The sequence below is a fragment of the Lytechinus variegatus genome, chromosome 1 (assembly GCF_018143015.1).
Source record: "Lytechinus variegatus isolate NC3 chromosome 1, Lvar_3.0, whole genome shotgun sequence".
Lineage (NCBI taxonomy): Eukaryota > Metazoa > Echinodermata > Echinoidea > Temnopleuroida > Toxopneustidae > Lytechinus > Lytechinus variegatus.
In genome coordinates, this window is record NC_054740.1 from 22562724 (window position 1) to 22568645 (window position 5922).

General features: G+C 34.2%; 1 long non-coding RNA gene across 1 annotated transcript; it reads left to right on the forward strand.

Moving 5' to 3' along the window:
• The first annotated feature begins 1267 nt into the window (after nt 1–1267).
• On the forward strand, nt 1268–3084 carry LOC121406227. The gene is made up of 3 exons (XR_005968763.1): nt 1268–1300; nt 2206–2332; nt 2827–3084. It is a non-coding gene; the product is annotated as an uncharacterized LOC121406227 (long non-coding RNA).
• Nucleotides 3085–5922: the final 2838 nt, after the last annotated feature.

Consider the following 5922-nt stretch of genomic DNA (forward strand, 5'->3'; position numbering starts at 1 on the left):
GCCGCCGTGAAAAGCCGCAAAAATGTGCCATTCCCCCCCCCCCCTTTTTCAACCACAGATTTTGATCCGATTGGCCTAGTTCACCACCGGAAAAAGCATTAGAAAATTGAATTCTTCTTCGTTATGGTGATGTACAATCAAGATTTTTTGTTGTGCCATCGCACCGTCATTTGTTCATTTTTCATCAATTTGGTCAAAATTTATGTGGTATTGAACTTTTTGACTGAACGCTTCCGGCTAGATCTGGCGATTTCTTGCCGGGAGTGGGCTATTTTTTACCACCGGAAAAAGATTCAAGTCATTCAGTTCATTCTGAACATTTTGATATATAAATGCTTCTCATTGGATGAAAAAAAACCCGCGTCAAAAGATTAAACCAATTGGAGCCTCCGTCTGATTTGGGGAACTTTGCTATATTTCCGCATTTCATTTCTCCACAAGGGAGGGGAAGAGAAACCCGACACCGGGTATCGATGAGATTGAATGAGAAAAAGATGATGAAGAGAGGCGACAGTTGTACTAATCTTCAGTAAATAATCACGTAGGCAGAGAGCGATGAGACAGCTAATGAATTGCATCTCACTTTCCTTGACAAGAAACAATGCCTGCTGAAAATAAACAGTCTCAATAAATCGCCCTACCTTTCCCTCCCACCATGCCCACCCCCGTGTCACCCTTGCTCTAAATAGAACGGTCGCGAACCTAGCGTGATCCAAGCAGATTCAAGCGCGCAGCTGAACGGACATTGTACGCTTAGTCGGTTCTATGTGTGCGCACAGCTGACCCGGGCTGATTAAAAGCAAAGATACTACAAGGGGAAGATCGGACACTTCGGCGATTTTTTTGAAACGCTCCATAAATGCTTATCACAGAGATACGATCTTACGTATACGTAAGCTCCCGAAGGGAGCTAGAGAGGTAACTCTTTTTGCGCGTTTTCTTTTCCCATAGGTTTTGTACAAAGCCATCATGGCTGCCTGCGGACAATTTGAAGGTTGATTTTGGAGGGTCAATGTTTAATTCATGAGAATGACGTCAAATTACGCAAAATGCACTTTAATGATTGGCTAAGACGTAATGTTTTATTCATATCTTATGAATTAAACACGTTTTTCCTTCCCACAATTCTCCACGAGATCTGTGCGAAGTGTTGTTCTTTTGGACTCTGCGAAATAGCTAGACTAATCATCTGTTTATAGAATTGATGTTCGAAATCGTGATTTCTGAGTGTACTTCATTGCAGCAGAAAATCTTGGAGGGAACATCAATATTAAACTAATGACATTCCATAAGAATAAAAGTAAGTTAAGTTCATTTTCATGTTTTGATCTCACTTGCAATGATGATGTGTTTGCCGGGGTTCGGGGCCCATCCCGTATTACTTTACTACGGAAACCTCCATTTCCATGCACTTCCATTTATTTTGCCTGACTTCCAAATCAATCATCTGTCAGTGACTTTCTAAAAAAAAAATAGGCCTAACTTACCATTTGTCGTAGATCTAGACCTTCATTGGAATGCTTCATGTAGGCAAAAAGTAAACCTGTATTTCAGTTTTATTGTCAATTATCAGGGGTAGATGTGGACTTGTTTCCATGTCGATTTTGGCCAGAGCGAGACCCGGCCTTGATATCGCCGGTGCTAGCCGGCTAGCGAGATTGTGGATGTTGTCATGGGGTATGAAAAAAGCGGGGACGGACTAGGCCCAAACTTCAAGCTTGAAAGTTGAAGTTTAGCCCTAGTTCGTCCACGCTATTTCATCTTTATATGAATAAGTATAATTCTCAGCAGCTTCTTTTATTCAGAAACTTTTTACTTCAGAGTAATCATGAATGAAATGATTGAAATCCAATTGATATTTGATGTTTTTAGTGTTTACTTCATTTAAATGTGATGTGATTCTTTAGTTATATACAGGACCAGCATAGAACAGGTCCTGATTAAGCTATACAGCTGGAGCAATATGTGGTTGGAATAATGTTACTTTAAATGAACAGTCGGGTACCTGGTATGCGTATGCCTCTCTGTAAAACTTTATGATAATGATAGAGAGAGATTTAAGTTTTTGGACCAGATAAGTTAGTTTGGAAATATTCATAGGCCAATGATATGGGCAGCTGGAATTTTTTTAAATATTGTTTAAGAAGAGTAGTTTTATTTATCTCCTCTAATACTCTCAAACTGTAAAAAAAATGTTTATTGCAGATCCAATAGGACCAAGATCTTAGCAGTTCACACCAAGTCATAGGGACAAAATTGAGAACCATGCAGATCAGCAAGTGTAAGTTACACTCTAATGACCAACAGGATATCTGAATTGGAAAATTGCAAGGTACATGTATGCTTGTTGTTTTAATGTTAATAATACGGGCTGTATCTGAGCTCATCACCCCCCCCCCAAAAAAAAAAAAAAATACTGGTAGTCTAAATAAATAAATATTCCCTCTTTTGGGGGAGGGGGGTATGGCCAATTGGGCTAATTCAAGTTAAGATGTCAAGTAAAATGAAAACTCCATTGAGAATTACTATTTGCTTGAATTCAGATTCACCAGTATTTCCATTTTCACTATACCTTCTGTCTATGTACATGTACATAAAAAACATGATATTAACAGTTATCATTTGATAAATATTTGAATTTGCACTCTTTATTATCAAAACATACTGCAAATACATATATTGATCTATCAATTTATCTGGATGTAGGACAAAAGTGACAAAAGTATTAAATAGAGTTTAAATCTTCTTAATAAAACTGGACTAGATGAGTAAGAATAATTTACATCAGCAGCTCATTTTGTTCTTTTTCTATTTTTTACAATGCAGATTTCCCACTGCCCAAGCTGTTTGAGTACCGGTATCACAACTAGTACCAAGACGGAAGAAATATGAAGGCCGAGTTAATTAACAGTTACTTCAAATTTATTTGAATAGATATATCAACAAAGCATCGAATTTTCTTTAAACTGCACATCTCTAGGAAAAGTGCAGTACAAGTTCAGGTTCATCAGCGGGCAATGACATTAAAGTATACAAAATTTTACACAAAATACAATTAAGAAATATTATTTTCCAATGGGCAAAAGTATCACCTTTTATTGATATTTAATACTTTTACTAGTTCTTAGAAGTTTTCATGAAATTAAATATAATTTCCAGTTGAAAGGCCTATTGTATACAAGACAATAATTTAAATTTTGAAATAAAAATAATGTGTAGATAAATGTTAAGAAAGGTGATCAGAGGAATAAGAAATGATGTTAATATCACTCCTGGACCTCATTTCATGAACAAGTTATTACTATTGTAATCTTGTCACTATGACAATTACCATGGTAACAGGGCTGAGCAAGAAATCAAGGTCTTTATGATAGCTGCAATGGGCTTGGACAAAGTTACCATAATTGCAAGTCTTAATATAATGGCTAAATAATTATGTAGGGATATTAAATTGTATTGTTATCTTTTTTAAAAGTTTTGAAATGGGTTACCTCTACAAAAATATATAAATAAGCTATATTTAAAAAAAAAATTGAATTCTACCCACAGTGACAGTAGACAATATCAAATCTTGTGAATGATTTACTAATGTATTGACTGGGAAAGGCACTCTTTAGGGAGATTCTGGAATTATGCTCCCCTTTTTTATGTGGAGAGAGCACTCCACATAAAAAAGTGGGGGGGGGGCATAATTCCAGAATCTCCCTAAAGAGTGCCTTTCCCAGTCAATACATTTGTAGAATATTTCTTGTCAGCAAATTTGGAAAGAATTTACCTTTTTTTTGAGTGACAAACTTTGGTGGAAAAAAATAAACAGAATATCACAGATTTTTATGCTCTTTTTATGAAACCCTCAATGCATCCCTCATATTTACTATTAGGCTCATCGACATTTTTTGAATGAAATTTTAATAAACATTGTATATTTTGACTTAAGTGTAGAAAATTGTACTCATTCCTTTATTTTTTAATCTAATTTAATGCTTGTAGATTCTAATTGTTATTGTTATGTTATTTTCAATGTTTTAGAAAATGGATTTCTTAATAAACATGTTAATTTTGAATTAAATTATCTGATCTTGGTCATTATCATTTATTAATCACCAATTTGTGATGATATATTGCTTCCAATTTTTTTTATGCACAAATGGCACAAGATGTTGCACTTTGTACTCAAATGTAATGATACTACTGTGACATCATGAGAGCAAACAGCAGTTAAAATATTCTTCAAGAGAAATAAGCATAAGAGTGGGAAAGTAAGTAAAATGACAGAGAATTGTTTGTCTTTATGGATATATTTGTGTGTGTCAGTTTCTGAGAGAGAAGAGGCAGGAAATGGGGGATAGAAAAAAATGTTTGTTTTGGAAGAAGCAATCATAAGACCTTACTGTTCATGATGGGTATACGGGGAGGGGAATTATTTCTACAAATTGTGGAACCTGTATATAAAATGTATTTTGCTTTCCATATGAAAATTATACCAGATTCATTTCCAGTTTAAAATAAAAAAAAAATGAATATCCTATAGCCTACGATCGGTTTGCTCTCTTGCCTAGATAATTTTGAGAATCACCCTAAAATATTGTACCGAGGTCAAGGTTATTGATAATGATAGTGACATAGAAGTCGCCATTTAAAATTAAGTGCTCCCGACTGCTATTTATAATAGGACCTATATTGAAGACTACAATAATTACATAAAAGAATTTGATTTGTTCTTATTTTTGTTCAAATAATGAAATAAAGGTTCATTTAGTTTTCTGCAATTAAAAATAAACAGAAAAGATAAAAATATAAATGAAGAGTTTAGTTGCAAAAGGGGCTAGGTCCACTTTTTACCATTCCGAGAAAATCCATGTTTTTTATTCCCACTTACTACATTACTCTTATGAGAAACTAATTTGTCATGATGTACTACCCTATCATGTGAACATAAAATTGGGTATAAAAGAAATGTACCTGTCTTCAATTTTTTTTCATATATTCTTAAAAAAATATCATTGTGGACCTAACCCCTTTTGCAACTAAACTGAAATGAATCCAATCAATTTTGATTAAAAAGTTGATTTTCTTTGCCACTTTTATTCACGATTTCATGTGAATTTCAAATTTTTGTTGTTTTCATTAGAACGACTAAAAATATAGAGGTTTTAATTGAGACAAAAAAATAAATATTTATGAACAATGGACCTAACCCCTTTTGACAAATGAGCTCTTCAGAATAGTTTGTTTGCAAAAGGGGTTAGGTCCACTCTCCCATATTGCGATATTTTTATGCAAAACTAAATTGCAATATTCTTATGCAAAACTAAATTTTCATGACACCCTACCATGAGAACATAAAATTGGCTATGAAAGAAATCTACCTGTCTTCATATTTTGTAAAATATTCATTTCCAAAAAAAAATTGTGTGGACCTAACCCCTTTTTGCAACGAAACTGAAATGGACCTAACCCTTCGAAAAAAAGTGATTTTTCTTGGCCATTTTAGATCACTTTTTAATGGGAATTTCAACTTTTCTTTGGTATCATCTTATAAAGCTACTAAAATCTATACATTGAGACAAAAAAAAATCGAATTTAAAGAAAATAGGACCTTACCCCTTTTGCGAGTGAGCTCTTCAAATAAGGGTTTCAGAAACATAAAGAGATGCCATCGTAATTACATTCAACCATTATTCAGTCAAGGAAACTCCCGCTTTTGCGAGAGCGACAGAATCTCGATAAACAGGGATTTGTGGTCGCATGACGCAATCTTTTCGGATCTCACCGAATAGCTTTCCTGTACAAAGTGAATGGGGTTTTTTGACATACCCTCACTAAAAAATTCATATAAAAAAAGCACCACGGTGGCGGATTTTTATTTTCAAATATGTTAAAGAAAACTAAATTTCTCATCTATATTCCAAAAAATAGAAT